We start from the raw sequence: 21,004 nt of genomic DNA, 5'->3' as shown, positions 1-21,004 counted from the left end.
AAGTTAAAAAACACAATACTTAAGAATGTGCAATACTTTATATCGCATATTTTATTTTGTACCTTTAATTCATGCTTTTTATGGCTGAAGAGTATTCCATTGTGTGGGTATAACATTCACTAACCTCTTGATGGACATTTGTATGGTATACAGGATTTGGCCGTGACAAATGAAACTGCTATATGAATATTCATGTAAAAGTCTTTCTACTAAATAATGCTTTCCTTCCTTTTAGGTAAACAGCTAAGAGTAGAATGGCTGGGTTGTATGGTTGGTGTACGTTTAACTTTTAAAGAAATTGCCATTTCCTAAAATAGTTGTACTAGTTTACAATTTCACCATCACTATATGACAGAGTTATGACAGTTTCAGTTGTTTCATATATTCACCAAAACTCTGTTCTTTCTTTTGACTTTTAGACATTCTTATGGGTGTGTAACATTATGTAATTGAAATGTTAATTGTCATTCCTCTGAAGACAAATTATTTCAAGTATGCTTTCAAGGGCTTATATGCCAGCTATACTTCATTGGTGGGGTGGTCTAACTTTTTTTTTTTTTAAATAAATGAGTTTTGAAAGTTGTTTGTAGATAATAAAGACTTTTTAAAGGTTTTGTAATTTGCAATTATTTTCTCCAAGTGTATTGTTTTTCTGTTCATTCTCTTACAAGTGTCTTCTGAAAAATAAGAGTTCTTAATTTTGACAAAGTGAAATTTGTTAACATAAAATGTATGAATTATTTATGTAGTATTATGTCTAAGAAAATTTTGTCTAGCACAAGATCACAGTAATTTTATTCTTTTTTTCTAGATGGTTAATTATTTTGATTTTTAAATTCAGTTCTATAATTCATTTTGGGTAAATTTTTAATATGATATATTATTGGTCAAAGTTCACGATTTTTCATATGAGCATTACATGGTCCAGCATCATTTGTTAAAAAGATTTATTTTGTGCAGTGAATTATTTTGGAATCTTTGACAATAATCAATTCACCTTATATGTATGAGTCTACTTCTGAACTATCAAGGTTGTTCCACTGATTGATTTTTTTACTTTATTGTACCAAACTGTTTTATTTACTGAAATTGTATTACAATTCTTGAAGTCAGGCAATGAGACACATTTCACTCTGTTTTTTGTTTTTAAAATCATTCTTTGGAACAAACATTTGACAAAAAAAAATTCTAGGTGACTTCCTTTACCATATAAATTTTAGAATAAACTGGTTAATTTCTATAAAAATGCATGCTGGGATTTTGATTGGTTAGTATTGCCTTGATAGATCAACTTGTGGTGATATTGTTTTACTTATTTAAGCCTTCTTTAATTTTTTAAAACAATGTATCATAGTTTTCAAAGTATGATTCTTGCACATCTTTTTTCAGATTTATACCAAAATTTTTGTATATGATAATGCTTTAAAATGGTACCTTTTAAAAAATTTCAATTGTACATTCACTGTGTATCTTGATCTTGTATCCTACTACCTTACACAACCTTCTTATAATTTCTAGTATCTTTCTGTAGATTCCAAAAAAATTATATAGATGACTTGTATGACCAAAAATGCTTTCTCCTTGTTTAAACTAAATTTATTTTGTTTTTTTTTTCTTGTCTTATTCTACTGAATAAAACCTCAAGTGCAATGTTGCATAGAAATAGTAACAAAAAAAAAAACTTTGACTTTTCCTAGTGTGAGGTTGAAAGCATCAGTCCTTAACATTTAAATGTGCAAATTGGGGGGGGCGGAGCAAGATGGCGGAATAGGAACAGCTCCAGTCTCCAACTCCCAGCGCGAGCGACACAGAAGACCGGTGATCTCTGCATTTTCAACTGAGGTACTGGGTTCATCTCACTGGGGAGTGCCGGACGATCGGTGCTGGTCAGCTGCTGCAGCCCGACCAGCGAGAGCTGAAGCAGGGCGAGGCATCGCCTCACCTGGGAAGCGCAAGGGGGAAGGGAATCCCTTTTCCTAGCCAGGGGAACTGAGACACACAACACCTGGAAAATCGGGTAACTCCCACCACAATACTGCGCTTTAAGCAAACAGGCACACCAGGAGATCATATCCCACACCTGGCCGGGAGGGTCCCACACCCACAGAGCCTCCCTCATTGCTAGCACAGCAGTCTGTGATCTACTGGCAAGGCAGCAGCGAGGCTGGGGGAGGGGCACCCGCCATTGCTGAGGCTTAAGTAGGTAAACAAAGCTGCTGGGAAGCTCGAACTGGGTGGAGCTCACAGCAGCTCAAGGAAACCTGCCTGTCTCTGTAGACTCCACCTCTGGGGACAGGGCACAGTAAACAATAACAAACGTAGCAGAAACCTCTGCAGATGCAAACGACTCTGTCTGACAGCTTTGAAGAGAGCAGTGGATCTCCCAACACGGAGGTTGAGATCTGAGAAGGGACAGACTCCCTACTCAAGTGGGTCCCTGACCCCTGAGTAGCCTAACTGGGAGACATCCCCCACTAGGGGCAGTCTGACACCCCACACCTCACAGGGTGGAGTACACCCCTGAGAGGAAGCTTCCAAAGCAAGAATCAGACAGGTACACTCGCTGTTCAGAAATATTCTATCTTCTGCAGCCTCTGCTGCTGATACCCAGGCAAACAGGGTCTGGAGTGGACCTCAAGCAATCTCCAGCAGACCTACAGCTGAGGGTCCTGACTGTTAGAAGGAAAACTATCAAACAGGAAGGACACCTACACCAAAACCCCATCAGTACATCACCATCATCAAAGACGAGAGGCAGATAAAACCACAAAGATGGGGAAAAAGCAGGGCAGAAAAGCTGGAAATTCAAAAAATAAGAGCGCATCTCCCCCGGCAAAGGAGCGCAGCTCATCGCCAGCAACGGATCAAAGCTGGACGGAGAATGACTTTGACGAGATGAGAGAAGAAGGCTTCAGTCCATCAAATTTCTCAGAGCTAAAGGAGGAATTACGTACCCAGCGCAAAGAAACTAAAAATCTTGAATAAAAAGTGGTAGAATTGATGGCTAGAGTAATTAATGCAGAGAAGGTCATAAACGAAATGAAAGAGATGAAAACCATGACACGAGAAATACGTGACAAATGCACAAGCTTCAGTAACTGACTCGATCAACTGGAAGAAAGAGTATCAGCGATTGAGGATCAAATGAATGAAATGAAGCGAGAAGAGAAACCAAAAGAAAAAAGAAAAAGAAATGAACAAAGCCTGCAAGAAGTATGGGATTATGTAAAAGGACCAAATCTGCGTCTGATTGGGGTGCCTGAAAGTGAGGGGGAAAATGGAACCAAGTTGGAAAACACTCTTCAGGATATCATCCAGGAGAACTTCCCCAACCTAGTAGGGCAGGCCAACATTCAAATCCAGGAAATACAGAGAACGCAACAAAGATACTCCTCGAGAAGAGCAACTCCAAGACACATAATTGCCAGATTCACCAAAGTTGAAATGAAGGAAAAAATCTTAAGGGCAGCCAGAGAGAAAGGTCGGGTTACCCACAAAGGGAAGCCCATCAGACTAACAGCAGATCTCTCGGCAGAAACTCTCCAAGCCAGAAGAGAGTGGGGGCCAATATTCAACATTCTTAAAGAAAAGAATTTTCAACCCAGAATTTCATATCCAGCCAAACTAAGTTTCATAAGTGAAGGAGAAATAAAATCCTTTACGGATAAGCAAATGCTTAGAGATTTTGTCACCACTAGGCCTGCCTTACAAGAGACCCTGAAGGAAGCACTAAACATGGAAAGGAACAACCGGTACCAGCCATTGCAAAAACATGCCAAAATGTAAAGACCATCAAGGCTAGGAAGAAACTGCATCAACTAACGAGCAAAATAACCAGTTAATATCATACTGGCAGGATCAAGTTCACACATAACAATCTTAACCTTAAATGTAAATGGACTAAATGCTCCAATTAAAAGACACAGACTGGCAAACTGGATAAAGAGTCAAGACCCATCAGTCTGCTGTATTCAGGAGACCCATCTCACACGCAGAGACATACATAGGTTCAAAATAAAGGGATGGAGGAAGACTTACCAAGCAAATGGAGAACAAAAAAAAAGTGGGGGTTGCAATACTAGTCTCTGATAAAACAGACTTTAAACCATCAAAGATCAAAAGAGACAAAGAAGGCCATTACATAATGGTTAAGGGATCAATTCAACAGGAAGAGCTAACTATCCTAAATATATATGCACCCAATACAGGAGCATCCAGATTCATAAAGCAAGTCCTTAAAGACTTACAAAGAGACTTAGACTCCCATACAATAATAATGGGAGAATTCAACACTCCACTGTCAACATTAGACAGATCAACGAGACAGAAAGTTAACAAGGATATCCAGGAATTGAACTCATCTCTGCAGCAAGCAGACCTAATAGACATCTATAGAACTCTCCACCCCAAATCAACAGAATATACATTCTTCTCAGCACCACATCGTACTTACTCCAAAATCGACCACATAATTGGAAGTAAAGCACTCCTCAGCAAATGTACAAGAACAGAAATTATAACAAACTGTGTCTCAGACCACAGTGCAATCAAACTAGAACTCAGGACTAAGAAACTCAATCAAAACCGCTCAACTACATGGAAACTGAACAACCTGCTCCTGAATGACTACTGGGTACATAACAAAATGAAACAGAAATAAAGATGTTCTTTGAAACCAATGAGAACAAAGATACAACATACCAGAATCTCTGGGACACATTTAAAGCAGTGTGTAGAGGGAAATTTATAGCACTAAATGCCCACAAGAGAAAGCAGGAAAGATCTAAAATTGACACTCTAACATCGCAATTAAAAGAACTAGAGAAGCAAGAGCAAACACATTCGAAAGCTAGCAGAAGGCAAGAAATAACTAAGATCAGAGCAGAACTGAAGGAGATAGAGACACAAAAAACCCTCCAAAAAATCAATGAATCCAGGAGTTGGTTTTTTGAAAAGATCAACAAAATTGACAGACCGCTAGCAAGACTAATAAAGAAGAAAAGAGAGAAGAATCAAATCGACGCAATTAAAAATGATAAAGGGGATATCACCACCGACCCCACAGAAATACAAACTACCATCAGAGAATACTATAAACACCTCTATGCAAATAAACTGTAAAATCTAGAAGAAATGGATAATTTCCTGGACACTTACACTCTTCCAAGACTAAACCAGGAAGAAGTTGAATCCCTGAATAGACCAATAGCAGGCTCTGAAATTGAGGCAATAATTAATAGCCTACCAACCAAAAAAGTCCAGGACCAGATGGATTCACAGCTGAATTCTACCAGAGGTACAAGGAGGAGTTGGTACCATTCCTTCTGAAACTATTCCAATCAATAGAAAAAGAGGGAATCTTTCCTAACTCATTTTATGAGGCCAACATCATCCTGATACCAAAGCCTGGCAGAGACACAACAAAAAAAGAGAATTTTAGACCAATATCCCTGATGAACATCGATGCAAAAATCCTCAATAAAATACTGGCAAACCGGATTCAGCAACACGTCAAAAAGCTTATCCATCATGATCAAGTGGGCTTCATCCCTGGGATGCAAGGCTGGTTCAACATTCGCAAATCAATAAACATAATCCAGCATATAAACAGAACCAAAGACAAGAACCACATGATTATCTCAATAGATGCAGAAAAGGCTTTTGACAAAATTCAACAGCCCTTCATGCTAAAAACGCTCAATAAATTTGGTACTGATGGAACGTACCTCAAAATAATAAGAGCTATTTATGACAAACCCACAGCCAATACCATACTGAATGGGCAAAAACTGGAAAAATTCCTTTTGAAAACTGGCACAAGACAGGGATGCCCTCTCTCACCATTCCTATTCAACATAGTGTTGGAAGTTCTGGCTAGGGCAATCAAGCAAGAGAAAGAAATACAGGGTATTCAGTTAGGAAAAGAAGAAGTCAAATTGTCCCTGTTTGCAGATGACATGATTGTATATTTAGAAAACCCCATTGTCTCAGCCCAAAATCTCCTTAAGCTGATAAGCAACTTCAGCAAAGTCTCAGGATACAAAATTAATGTGCAAAAATCACAAGCATTCTTATACACCAGTAACAGACAAACAGAGAACCAAATCAGGAATGAACTTCCATTCACAATTGCTTCAAAGAGAATCAAATACCTAGGAATCCAACTTACAAGGGATGTAAAGGACCTCTTCAAGGAGAACTACAAACCACTGCTCAGTGAAATCAAAGAGGACACAAACAAATGGAAGAGCATACCATGCTCATGGATAGGAAGAATCAATATCGTGAAAATGGCCATACTGCCCAAGGTAATTTATAGATTCAATGCCATCCCCATCAAGCTACCAATGAGTTTCTTCACAGAATTGGAAAAAAACTGCTTTAAAGTTCATATGGAACCAAAAAAGAGCCCACATTGCCAAGACAATCCTAAGTCAAAAGAACAAAGCTGGAGGCATCACACTACCTGACTTCAAACTATACTACAAGGCTACAGTAACCAAAACAGCATGGTACTGGTACCAAAACAGAGATATAGACCAATGGAACAGAACAGAGTCCTCAGAAATAATACCACACATCTACAGCCATCTGATCTTTGGCACACCTGAGAGAAACAAGAAATGGGGAAAGGATTCCCTATTTAATAAATGGTGCTGGGAAAATTGGCTAGCCATAAGTAGAAAGCTGAAACTGGATCCTTTCCTTACTCCTTATACGAAAATTAATTCAAGATGGATTAGAGACTTGAATGTTAGACCTAATACCATAAAAATCCTAGAGGAAAACCTAGGTAGTACCATTCAGGACATAGGCATGGGCAAAGACTTCATGTCTAAAACACCAAAAGCAACAGCAGCAAAAGCCAAAATTGAGAAATGGGATCTCATTAAACTAAAGAGCTTCTGCACAGCAAAAGAAACTACCATCAGAGTGAACAGGCAACCTACAGAATGGGAGAAAATTTTTGCAATCTACTCATCTGACAAAGGGCTAATATCCAGAACCTACAAAGAACTCAAACAAATTTACAAGAAAAAAACAAACAACCCCATCAAAAAGTGGGCAAAGAATATGAACAGACAGTTCTCAAAAGAAGACATTCATACAGCCAACAGACACCTGAAAAAATGCTCGTCATCAATGACCATCAGGGAAATGCAAACCAAAACCACAATGAGATACCATCTCACACCAGTTAGAATGGCAATCATTAAAAAGTCAGGAAACAACAGATGCTGGAGAGGATGTGGAGAAATAGGAACACTTTTACACTGTTGGTGGGATTGTAAACTAGTTCAACCATTATGGAAAACAGTATGGCGATTCCTCAAGGATCTAGAACTAGATGTACCATATGACCCAGCCATCCCATTACTGGGTATATACCCAAAGGATTATAAATTATGCTGCTATAAAGACACATGCACACGTATGTTTATTGCAGCACCAGTCCACAATAGCAAAGACTTGGAATCAACCCAAATGTCCATCAGTGACAGATTGGATTAAGAAAATGTGGCACATATACACCATGGAATACTATGCAGCCATAAAAAAGGATGAGTTTGTGTCCTTTGTAGGGACATGGATGCAGCTGGAAACCATCATTCTCAGCAAACTATCACAAGAACAGAAAACCAAACACCGCATGTTCTCACTCATAGGTGGGAACTGAACAATGAGATCACTTGGACTCGGGAAGGGGAACATCACACACTGGGGCCTATCATGGGGAGGGGGGAAGGGGGGACGGATTGCATTGGGAGTTATACCTGATGTAAATGACGAGTTGATGGGTGCTGATGAGTTGATGGGTGCAGCACACCAACATGGCACAAATATACATATGTAACAAACCTGCACGTTATGCACATGTACCCCAGAACTTAAAGTATAATAATAATAAATTAATTAAAAAAAAAAGAAAAATCAGAAAAAAAAACATTTAAATGTGCAAAAGATGTTAGTCTCTGATATGCTAATGAATATGGGTATTATTATTTAATATTTTAACTTTAATTTTAGGTTCAGGGGTATATGTGCAGGTTTGTTTTACAGGTAAACTCATGACTCAGGGGTCTAGTGTATAGTTTATTTAATCCCCCAGGTACCCAATAGTTTTGTTTTGTTTTGTTTTCCTGAAGTTCTCCCTCCTCCTGCTCTCCACCCTCAAGTAGGCCCCAGTGTCTGTTGCTCTCCACTTTCTGTCGATGCGTTCTCATTATTTAGCTTCTACTTATAAGTGAGAACATGCAGTATTTGCTTTTCTGTTCCTGTGTTAGTTTGCCAAGAATAATGGCCTCCAGTTCCATCCATGTTCCTGCAAAGGATATGATCTCGTTCTTTTGAATATACATATCAAACAGGTCGAGCATCATTTGTTGAAAAGACATCTCTCCACTGAATTTCTTTGAAACTTAATCATGGAAATTGTGGAAAAAATTTTTTTAATATTATAGCTGGTGTGATTTTTTTAAGCCAATAATTTTTTAAGCCAATATTTAAAAGTCAAATGTCATGAAAAAATTCAGATAACTATGTTAAAAACAAGTTTTACAACAGCAAGCCCACCTAAATACAGAAGACTCCAGGTGAATATTACTACCCCATTTTAAAGGGACATGCATCCTTCTGATTGCCTAGTTATCATCACTCTTTATTGTCTCTTGATACTAATGGCAAGAACCAGTTTTAATTTCATATGATGCCTTTTTTTCTTAGAGTAGAATAACATTTTTAAAGAAATATGTCTAACATATAGTTCTTTCCAAAATAGAAACTTGAGCCTAACAGACTGTAAATATTTGACATTTCAGTAGAATTGAGAGAGGCAATTGTTTGTTGTTGAAAAAAAAAACAATAGTTCTACATATTCAATATGCAAATAATATCTATGTAATTTCTTTTTACTGTAGTAGGAATACTTAACATGAGAGCTATCCTCTATAATTTTTAAGTACACAATACAGTATTGCTAACCCTAGGCATAACTGAAACTATACCCATTGAACAACTCTGCATTTCCCCTCCTGCCTCTGGTGACTACTATTCTACTCTCTATTTCTGTGAATTAGACTATTTTACATATCTCATATAACTGAAATCATGTGGTGTTTATCTGTCCTGCAGGTTCAGCCAATTTGTCACGTATGACAGGATTTCCTTCTTTCTAAAGACTAAATAATATTCCATTGTTTGTATATGCGACATTTTATATATTCAGTAATCCATCAATTGACATTTAGGTTTTTCCACATCTTGGTTACTGTGCATAATGCTGAAATGAACATGGGAGTGTACATATATTTTCAAGATCCTGATTTTAATTCTTTTATACATACTGAGGATGTACTCAGATATGAGATTGCTGGATCATATGATGTTCTATTTTCAATTTTTTGAGGACTCTCCATATTGTTTTTCACAGTGGCTACCCCGTTTTACATTCCCACTGACACTATACAAGAGTTCTAAATTCTTACATCTTTGCCAATACTTTTCTTTTTTTTTCTTTTTGATAATAGCCATCCTAAAAAGTGTAAGATAATATTTCATTGTGGGTTTGATTTGCATTTCTCTGATCATTACTGATGTTGAGCATATTTTAACATACCTATTGGCATTTGTATGTCTTCATTTGAAAAATGCCTATTCACATCATCTGTCCAAGAGTTTTTTTTTTTTTTTTAATTTTTGTTTTTGTATTGAGTTGTACAAATTCCCAATATATTTTGGGTATTTACACCTTATCAGATATATGGTTTGGAACTATTATAGTTTCTCCCATTCTGTAGGTTGCCTCTTCACTCTGTTTTCTTGACTATACAGAAGCTTTTTGGTTCAAAAGACTCCTACTTGTCTGTTTTTGCTTTTGTTGCTTATGCTTTGGTTTCAAAATAGAAAAAAAAAATCATTGTCAAAACCAATTTCTCTTCTTTTCCTGGTAATTCCATAATGCATGAATTGACTTCTTTGTGGTTTCCCATAAATCTTTTAAGCTTTTGTTACTCTTTGTTACTTTATTTGATTTTATTGTTATTCCTCTGATGGATAATTTCAAATGACCTGTCTTAGACTTTACTAATTCTTTCTTCTCTTTGATTAAGCCTATTGTTGAACCCCTCTGGTTAATATTTTAGTTTGTTTATTGTATTTTTAGCTCCCAAATTGATTTGTTCCTCTTTTATAGTTTTTTATCTCCTTATCAGTATTTTCATTTTGTTCATGTGTTTTCTTATTTTGTTTAGTTGTTTATATGTGTTATCTTGTTACTCACTGAGATTCACTAAGATGATTGTTTTGAATTCTTTGTCAATTAATTCATGAGTATCCATTTCTTTAGAGTTGGTTATTCAAGATTTATTTTGTTCCTTTGATTGTATTATATTTTCTTATTTCTCAAGTTCCTTGTATCTTTGTGTCACTTTCTGTGCATTTGAAATAGAAAGCCACTTCTTACAGTCTTACTGACAGGGAAAGATGTTTACCATTCAGCTTTTCAAGGGATTCTGGGAATCTCTAGAACCTTTTTTATAGATGGGTCTTGTCTGTATTTGTGCATGTGGATTTATAATGAGAGATTTTCTGGTTGTTTTTGGTCTTCTTCCTCCTCCTCCTCTCCTCCTCCTTCTTCTTTTCTCCTTCTCCTCCTTCTTTTCTTCTAAAACCTATAATCTCTTATTCCCTCTAATGTCTGATGAAAGTACTACTGTCTGAGACGTTGGAGGCATGTTGTACTCCTCTTCTTCCCTCCCTGTGGAGAAGCCTCAAGTTACATGTCTTCATCCAATCTTGCAGAGCTCTGTCTAATGCAGCAAGATGCCTGCCTGTTTACTTTGTTCCTAGCTGTCTCCAGGCATCCAAACTGTGCCTGTCCATCAGTACTAAGGGTGAGGTGAGGGAGAAACTAGTTCCTTGGAAAACACACCAAATGACCAGAATGTTGAAGACATATTTCACTTCTCTTCTTTCTTCCTTGTCCAGAAGCCTCATGTTCTTCACCTTCTCCCCTTTCTGGCACAGCCATGTTGGATGCAGTAAGCCACCCACTCCTTTCCTCTCTCCTTAGCTGTTATTGGACATCCAAACTATGCCAGTTTCATCAGCACTCCAGATGAGGCAAGACAGAAGCCAGTTCCTCCCTCGGGCAGAGTACCAAAAGCCTGGAGACATTAGATGCATACGTCCTTCTCTTTTTCCATCAGGAAGAAGTTACAAGACAAGATGATTTCACTGGGAGCTGAGTTTTGCCAGATTTGGGGAAATACTGATGCAGGTAAAGCGAAATTTCTCTTCTTACCAATTTCAATGTAGTTGTTATTAATGTTGTGGTTGTCCAGGCTACTGCAACTTCTTAACAAAATTCTGGACTTCTTTAAAGGGTGTTTTGGTTTGTATGTTATTTTTAAATCAGTTTTTCTGTGAGGGGTAAAGCCTGGGAATTCTTATTCTGCTGTCTTTCTTATGTTCTCCACAAAATAATCTTAATCAACATATTTTATTTAATATACTTTTCTTCTTATTCAGTTTAAAACTTTTTTGCCCTTTATATATTTTTTTATTTCTTGTTTTCATATTTGAGTGATCTACTTTAAAGCCCATTAATGCATTAGAGCTAATGGATGTTGTATGCAAATAAAATATATTATTATATGCATCTGCTTTCTATTTTTTTTTCCCCTCAGGATGTTTGACATTTTCAAGTAAAATTTTTCCCTAAAATCAGATGTAGAATCAAGGCATAGAAATACAATACTAGTATGCAAATTATTTATAAATATAATAAGAAATGGGTAACAAAAAGAATAAGCATAAGCAATAAATTAAGTAAACTATAATAACTAAGAGATAGAAAAATTTTCTTCTAATTATAGTTCTCTAATTATAATGTTTTGCTAAAGGTAATGCTATTAGAATTATAAAAGCTGAAATCAGTGGCACGTAATGTCAATAAATTATTTTGCTTAAACCCCAGAACATCATTTATTGAAGGCTGATACTCATGGATAGAAGAGTTAAAGTGCAAATATATGCACCCTTCTATATGGATTCTGCAGAAAGATATGCTTGGGTCATGACTCAGGTGAATTTACTATGAAACTTTGTCTTTGGTAAAGCATCTTATTCTTGGCTGTTCTATATATATATATATATATATATTATAAAGTTTGGGAGTGGCCTTGCTATTAAAGAAAAAATTATTTACTTGGTTCTAGCTGTTTACAAAGTTGTTGGTGACTAATTGCTGGAAAGAAGCTGGGACGTTCTGTGGTCCCTCCATTTTATATCCCCTCCCTTTGGTTCTGTAGGAAATTGAGTTCAGGAAAGCTACTACGAATGGAGTAAAAATCTTACTTTTTATGCATATGTATATTTTTTCCAGACAATTTGGAGAGAACTCCCTGAAACATTCACTGTGCAATTCTACTTTTTTGAATACTTACTATAATTAAAGTTAATTTCTGATTTACATAAAGACCTATCAGCACGCTAGAGAATTTCTGCTTCATGTAGTTATTCAAGAAAACAGGACTATGGAAGCTTTACCATCTTCACTTTGTGGATTTCGTATCTATTTCTACCTGGAATAGAAGAAAAAGATACAGTAAAAAATTGTAAAAGGGGTTTTCATAGGCAATGACTTCAAGTGTAGCATATTACTTCTACTTACATTCCATTGTCTGGATGTGGAATTTACTCATATGTGTACACTTAACAGCAAGAAAGATATAGCTAGTTCCCTTAAGAAAAGAGAGAGGTATTCACGCAATAGCTCGATAATTTCTGTCACAATGAAAGTAAGATATGCATTACAAAGTTGTTTTATTCTATTTTCAAATAATTCTCATTTTAAATTGGTTGCTGAGACATTTCCTTGGAGCATAGTAACAGTTTCAACAGTTTCCTACTCACTCAACATAATTTCCATAATGCAAATGAGAGAAAATAACTGGTAAATATAGGTTATAGTGTTACTCGTTAAAAGTGTTTTCCACATACAAAATTTTATTTGCATATGGTGTCCTTTGAAAAAGGAGCACTTAAGATTTTTTTATCTCTTAAAGTTAGGCATTTACATCTAGTTAAATTCAAATTGTGATATATTTTGTATAACAGCTTCAAAATTTATATCAGTATAAAAACAATTTCAGTTAAAAATCTACTGCATATTCACCACCTTAGGTCTACTCTATACAAGAAATGACACAAAAAATTACTCTAAAGTTTGAAACTTTCAGAAAGATTTTTGTTTTCAATCACATGCAGAGGGTTTAAATAATGAAAAAACCATGCTGTAATTGATTATAATGTTTCCGAAACAATAACAGCAAAAACACAATTTAAGAAGAAAAAAAGATGAGAAAAAATTTATTAACAACTAACAATAACCAATAAGAGATTAAGAAATACATTCATTTAAAATGTAATTATTTGGAGTGCTTAACACAAACTATAGTTCATGAACTTGTACCTACCTAGACATGATTTATAATATTCTTTAATTTTCAAAATATGTTTCAAAATGTATTACTTAGACAAATGTGAGCTCTCATTTGATGAAAAAGACAGACACTTGTAGCTAAAAAAATTCATGTAAAGAGCATATGCATTTCCATATATTAAACAGTGAAAGGCATAACAGAGGAACTTTGCCACTTTACATGAAACATTTTGTTTCTAAACGTTTGAAAAGATTGAATTAGGAGATAAAATTCAAGTTGAGATTTGGGTGGGGACACCGCCAAATCATATCAGTAACTTTATGTAAATTATTTATATTGATCATTCTTTTGTATCCAAATATATAAACACATAAGTAATATATGTTCTGTCCAGGGTTTGTGTGTGTGTGTGATATTCACTGTGAAAACCTGGTAGAGATTGAGAGGCAGAAATCCCAAGAGAGTGAGGAACCACCTATGACTGTCTCCCTGGAGTTTTTAAGTCTCAGAGTTGTCCACACTGAACCCACAGCAATTCATAAATCATGGTTCATGTTTTTCCACCTAGGCACGGGTTTCTTTGGACATTGCTGCTCTGGTATGTTATGATTATCTGTATTCACCTGTTGCTGTCTCCAATTTAGAGGACAGCTGTTTGACTTGTCACCTCACTGCTTTTAGGGTCTAAGAAAACTCATTAATTTATCAATGTCTTCAGTTTTTTACTCGTTTGGACAGAATGATGACTTCCATGCTTCTTACATGCTGGACTGAAAACTGAAAACCATATGTGTTTTTTCAAAGGATAACTCTTTGTGAAAATTATTTAACTAGCACGACCTACTGTCTGTGTAAATATCGCATATATTTACTTTATACAGTCTTCCTTACTCAGAATGAAAATCTAAAATATTTATGGTGCTCTACATCAATTCATCACTTCTGTCAGTAAGAGAGAAAGCGAGAAAGAGAGAGAAATAAAGACACATAGGCACACACACACACACACACACACACTCATAGAAATAGTTAGAAAGGTTGAGACATGGTAAATGTATCTAAAACCCAGTATATTTGACCAGTTTTTAGGAAAAAACATAAAAAAATAAACTTATAAACAATTTTTATATATACATATATATGTGTGTGTGTATATATATATGTTTAAATTATACCTGGTTACATAATATAAATATCTAATAGATGCCACTGCATTTCTTTTTAGGGATAGAAATGGTGATCTTCCTGAAAATTGGATATATTATACCCATTGAAAATTTGACTTATAGCTCAACCTCAATTTTTTTTTTTACTCCTCACACAAAATTCTACAGATAATTTTTCACCATTACGCAAAATTGAAATACCCTTCAATAATTACATAGCTTAGAAAACATTCTTTTAACTTTTATAACAACCTTCCATCACTCATTTTTCTTGCAAACTCCTACTCCAGGCCAAGATCATTTGTCATTCCTTTCTCATAATCAACTTCCACAACCATGCTTTAATTTACCTCGTTTTTAACCCTTAACACATTGTTAAAACAAGTGTATTAAACACATAGTTTAATAAACTCAATTTGTAACCTTTAACACATTGATTTATTTTTTTTTTGTGTATGATTTAACATATATACTCTGAGACCTTAAAGGTAAAGAAACATTTTATTCATCTTCAGATTTATATGTAGGATGCAGAATCAGTGAATGTTGTTAGAAAATGACTTGAATACTGTATTTTAGTTTAAATAGCAGCTCTTCAGAGAAAAGAAGTGAATTTAATAGATACATTAAATAAAAATTAAATTAGTTATTGTCTAGACTTCTTTATATATTCCCATCATGTTTAGTACAATGATAATCTATGATTGTTGTCATCATTTTTGTCATTTCCACAGGGATATGGTCTTTGTGAGTGAACATACAATTATATCATAGGTTCTTTTTTACAAGTTTTTCTCTGTGTTTCAAAGTTGTAGAGTTAATTGGAAAATCCTTCCCTGAGCACTAATTATACCACATTCATATACTCAATACATCAAAAATCACATTAGATTTTAATTCTTCATTTGAATGTCTATTTCTCTACTGGATTAAATTTTTTCAAAGAAAGTCAGTGTCATTTTTTTTCTTTAGTTCTCAGAAACTACCTGGAATAATGTAATCACTCATAAAATGATTTTTAAATGAATGAAATCATGAATAAGTAAATGAATGAATATTCTTGAATTACCTCTAAGATTTCCATTTTTGAGTCACTAAACTTACATGCTAAAGAAAATGTGGTTCCAAATTGTCACTTTAGAGAACATTATAAGACTATAGCAAAGACATTTACTATAATCAATTTATTGTCTTCTAAGTATAGACTGTTACTTATACATTTTTTATGAAAAAAGTCTATTTTTGAGAAAATAATGTTGACTTTTAAATGTGTTATTTACCCATATAAAAATTGTAGCTTTTTATTTTACGTGTATGCATGTATGTGCATGTGTTGAGAGAAAGAGACAGAAAAACAGATAAACAGAAATTATTGTAACAGATAGAAAGACACTGAAACCAGAATTTAAAATTCAATAAAATACAGACTGACTACCTAACTATGAAGAGAGGCAAGGGTGAAGGTTGTAACGCTGTATACAGATGACATGGGCATTTAAACAAAGGCCAAGGGGAGTTAGGAGAAAAACAACACTACCACAAATGGATGTTTTGGGGAAGGAGGAAAATGTCTCCTAAGGCAAGGAGATTGTGCATGGATTCTGGAAAGAGCATGAGGATACAGAATAATTTTTTTTCTGCGTTCACCATAGAATGGGGCTTCAGAGGACAATAGATATTCAGATGGAGATTGGAAAGTCAGGATTGAAAAGTCAGTGAGATAAAAATTTAATCCATAGAAGAATCATAGTATTTGAAAGAATACCTAATTGGAGAGTATTTTGTGAGAAGAATGATAGAGATTAATGGAATTGTGCAATCAACGAGTGTTAATGTTTCATCTGCATGAACATATGGTCCGAAAATGTTGAAGACAGATCCTATTAACAAGTCTGCAATGTCTGTTAATGGTAGCAAGTAGAATCATGATGCAGTGATTTTTATTTTCCCTGAAGGAATTTCTCCCCAGGTGGTTTGGGTAGAGTTCAAAATAGATCTTAAAATTAAACGTGTGCTGACAAAAATTGCATCATATTTTAAAGTTCTCATTTGAGTTTTTTCAGCCATTAATAACCTTTTATCAAGAACAATGTTCACACATGATGTGGTTCAAGTTTTGCTTCCATTTATCTTCCACAAAAACTATTTAGAAAAACTAGATGTTTAAGTATGACACACTTCTGCCGAAAGAAATTTATAACTACTAATGCTAACCATGTGAACACTGACAATTGCTATATAAACATTATTTTATTATTCTTTCTATTACTGCAAGAAAGAAGCCAGTCTAAAGAAAAACTACATGCTACATTATGCTAATATGACTTTCATGAAAAAACAAAATTACAGCGATGGTAAACAGATTGAGAGTTGCCAGGGTTTAAGGGTTGAAGTGCGAGGCAGTTAAATAACTGAAACACAGGGAATTTTTAGGATAATGTAATTATTGTGTTTGATACATAATGGTAAATACGAAGCATTAAGTATTTTTAAAATACATAAAATTGTACAGCACAATGAGTACACTTTAATGTATGCAATTAAAAAAAATTTAGGTAGTCGGTGGAACCGAAATGGAATTCAAAATTTGTCAAGAGAATGTAAATGTAATATAACTGTATGAAATCAGTAAAATGAGGGATAAGGTGTTGATGTTAGTAGCTTTGAAAGTGAGTAGAATCTATAAGACTAAAGGCAATGGGAGCTTTAGATAAGCACTGTATGCTAGTTGATCAAACTATTCCCTATAAGGGTAGAGATCAACAATTTTACAAACATTATACATGTATACAGGCATTGGTCAGTTTAGCAAATGGATGGCAGATGTTGGAAGCCATATTTCTTACATTTAGAATGGGAAGTTACAAATAATCAATGGGAAGTGACTAGAATGATAATCCATGTGGTAATAGATTAGAGATATCATTATAAATTCACGTTTAATTTAATATAGACATAGTTACATACAGAAATATTTATAGATGCTTGTATATATAGACATATATATGTATACATATATATATACACACACACATATATATATATATATATATGCTTTTGCTCTGACAGCTGAGGTCTAGAAGGAACATTACCCAAATAGCAACAAGCACACTTAGTTGCCACTTCTTTGTTTCTAATAACATTATTCAGTTAAAGGAATCTGTACACCTTGGAGAAAAGCTGAATCTAGCACTGGGTTGGAAATAGGCAAGATGAGACTGGAGCATCTTGTATACCCGAAATTAGGCTCAGAAAAGGAAAAATAATGAAAGAAAAACACCACACACACACACACACACACACACACTCACACACACATGCACACACACACGAAGATCTCAGTATGTCAAAAGAACACGGGTAACTAACAAATGAACTCCAAATGAGCAAAGTTGGAACAATTTAAACAGCAAGATAATTATACATTGAATTATAGCCATAAAATAAAATAAATATATTTGAATGTATCATGATGTAAATAAATGAATTAATACATAAATAAATGGGACAGGACAGACTAATATATTATACAGAAGAATTCCAATAATTTATCTGCCATTAGTGGGCAAAGCATAACTTCCTACTCTTTAAGTGTGGGCTGCACATAAAAGCTTCTTTCTAAAGGATACAGTACAAAAGAGAAAGAAAGAGTAGAATTACAGCGGAGAAACTTACAAACACTGCCTCAAGTCAGATAATCAACGTTAACATGAATAATTCTTAGTCATGTTGATAGGGCGTAACCCTGATATGATGTAATGACAATGGCACTTTACTTCTGTTGTCCTCCTCCTCAAAACATATTTCTCCAGTCCAATCATCAGAAAAGTACGACAAATGTCACTTGAGGTATGTATTAGATAATATGTGATCAGTAATTCTCAAAACTGTCAGGGTCATCAAAAATCAGAAAAGTCTAAGAGGTTATGACAACCACAAAAAGCCTAAGGAGGCATGACTACTAAATGTAAGGTGGTATCCTAGTGAGATCTCACTTAAAAAGTGCATTAAATAAAAGTGGAAAATTTGAATAAAATATAGACTTTTGGTCTGGGAGTGGTGGCTCACGCCTGTAATCCCAGCACTTTGGGAGGCCTAGGTGGGTGGATCATGAGGTCAGAAGTTCAAGACCTGTCTGGCCAACATAGTAAAACCCCATCTCTACTAAAAATACAGAAAATTAGCTGAGTGTGGTGGTGTGCACCTGTAATCTCAGCTACTCAGGAGACTGAGGCAGGAGAATCGCGTGAACCTGAAGTTCACGGAGGTTGCAGTGAGCCAAGATCATGCTATTGCACTCCAGCTCTGGTGATAGTGAGAGACTCCATTGCAAACAAACAAACAAACCAAGTATATAGGCTTTTTGTCAATAATGATGTATCAATAGTGGTTTATAAATTGTGACAAATGGATTTATCTTTTGTAAGATGTTAATAGTAGGGGTGTGTTAGTAGATGTTAATAACACTGGAGTAAAATATACCAGAGCTCTCTGTAGGCTCTTCACCATAATTCTATAAATCTAAAATTGTTTTAAAATTAAAAAAATTAAATTAATTATTATCCTTCCTTACAGCATACACAAAATTAATTCTTGATGTTTTTTAGACGTAAATGGGAAAGTTAAAACACTGTTGTATTTAGAAGTGTGTATTTAGAAGTAAATATAAGAAAATATTTTCACAAACTTTCAGTAAGAAAAGACTTAGTAAACTATGATAAAACAGGAGGCACTAACCATGAATGAAAAACACTGATAAATTATAGTATACTACAATTCTGTTAATCAAAAGAAAAGATTAAGAGAATAAACAGGCAAGCCACAGAGTGTGAGATGGAAATGTAAACAGGCTATATAAATAACTTTCAAAAATTAATAAGAAAAAGATACATGACTCAATAGAAAAATGAGGAGAAACTGATAGGTACATCCCACTTGAGAGTCCTCAAATGGCAAATAAGCATGTGAAAATGTATTCCTTACTGTGGAATGCAAATTAAGACAAAAATAAAATACCTTTATAACCAACTAGAATGGTCAAAGTGAAAAAAGATGAATAATACCTAGTATTAGAGAGAATATGGGACATTTGGAATTCTCATACATAAATGGTTGGAGAAATAAATGACATGCACACTTTAGAAAACCACTTGGCAGTAACAATCAAAGATGAAAATGTCCACACTATATGAAACAAAATTATTTTCATTTTATATGTAATAGAAATGTACAGCTATTAGCATAAAAAGTCATGACAAGGTATTCATAGCAGAAGTATTCCAATGCACAAAAAAATTAAGTATCTAATGATCTAAAATGGATAAATGCACTCTGGTATATGCATACAATTCAATATTATACAGCAATAAAAATTAGCAAATTATTGCTAGATGCAGCAACACAGGTCAAACTCACACAAAAAAATGTTGAAAGAAAGAAGCCAGACATAAAAGAGTAAGATTTTTATGAATCTAATAGAGGAAAAAGTTACCAGAGGGGTCAGAAAGGGTACTTATTGTGCCATTTATACATTGTTCTCTTTCTAAGTGCTGGTTAGGGGCTTTATTCATATGTGAAATTCATTGAGATATACCTCCACACAATTGATGGTCTACAAAGACATTAAATATTAATTATATGGTATTTAGAACAGAATAATATTAAAAATACTATACAGTACTTCGCAAAAACTTAAGAGTTTTGAGCATAAGCTTTTAAAAGAAAATAAAGATCAGATATATATGAGTTGTTTTCAAACAATATGAGAAAATATTAACATAATAGCTAAATAAAATATAAGCGAAAAAGTTTCAATAGGGACGCATACATTTCTTCAACTCTGATTTTTTTCCTCAGTGAACATATTAGTTTATTTTATATTAGTTTCCTATCCGGTGCAACAAATTTCCACCAAGTTAGTTGCTTAATATAACACAAATTTATTGTTTTAAATTTCTGGAAGCCAGGCGTTTTAAATGGGTTTTGCTAGGCTTGAAGGTGTCAAGACATATTCCTTCTGGATGCTCTAGGAAGAATCGATTCTCTAGTCTTCAGCTTCTGGAAGCCACCATTTCTTGTCACAGGGCATCTTCCTTCATCTTTAAAGCCAGAAGTTTATCATCTTCTCATCTCTCTCCAACTCTGACCCTTATGAGGATTCTTGTGATTACACTGAGCCCACTCAGATTATCCAGGTTAATCTCATTTCAGGATAATTAATTCAATCATATTTTCGGATCCTTTTTGTCTATCTTGTAAGGTATCATATTCACAGGTCTCCTGGATTAGGATGTGGACATCTTTGGACAACTATTATTCTGCTTACCAAGGTGAATAAAAGATATAAATCAAATAAGCAAACTATTGAAATGAAATGAAGCAAAGAAATTAATT

General features: G+C 34.7%; 1 long non-coding RNA gene across 4 annotated transcripts in view; it reads left to right on the top strand.

The window, feature by feature from the left end:
- Positions 1-10,803: 10,803 nt before the first annotated feature.
- Positions 10,804-21,004, top strand: part of LOC105486200 (uncharacterized) — a 308,856-nt gene continuing 298,655 nt past the window's right edge. For 2 of the 4 annotated variants that reach the window (XR_011621065.1, XR_011621066.1), the window contains exon 1: positions 10,804-11,278. This is a non-coding gene — a long non-coding RNA (uncharacterized lncRNA). The remainder of the gene's footprint in view (positions 11,279-21,004) is intronic. The other 2 variants (XR_011621067.1, XR_011621068.1) reach the window with 1 other exon arrangement.

This window comes from Macaca nemestrina, chromosome 3 (genome assembly GCF_043159975.1).
Source record: "Macaca nemestrina isolate mMacNem1 chromosome 3, mMacNem.hap1, whole genome shotgun sequence".
Lineage (NCBI taxonomy): Eukaryota > Metazoa > Chordata > Mammalia > Primates > Cercopithecidae > Macaca > Macaca nemestrina.
This window is presented reverse-complemented; position numbering and strand designations above follow the sequence as displayed.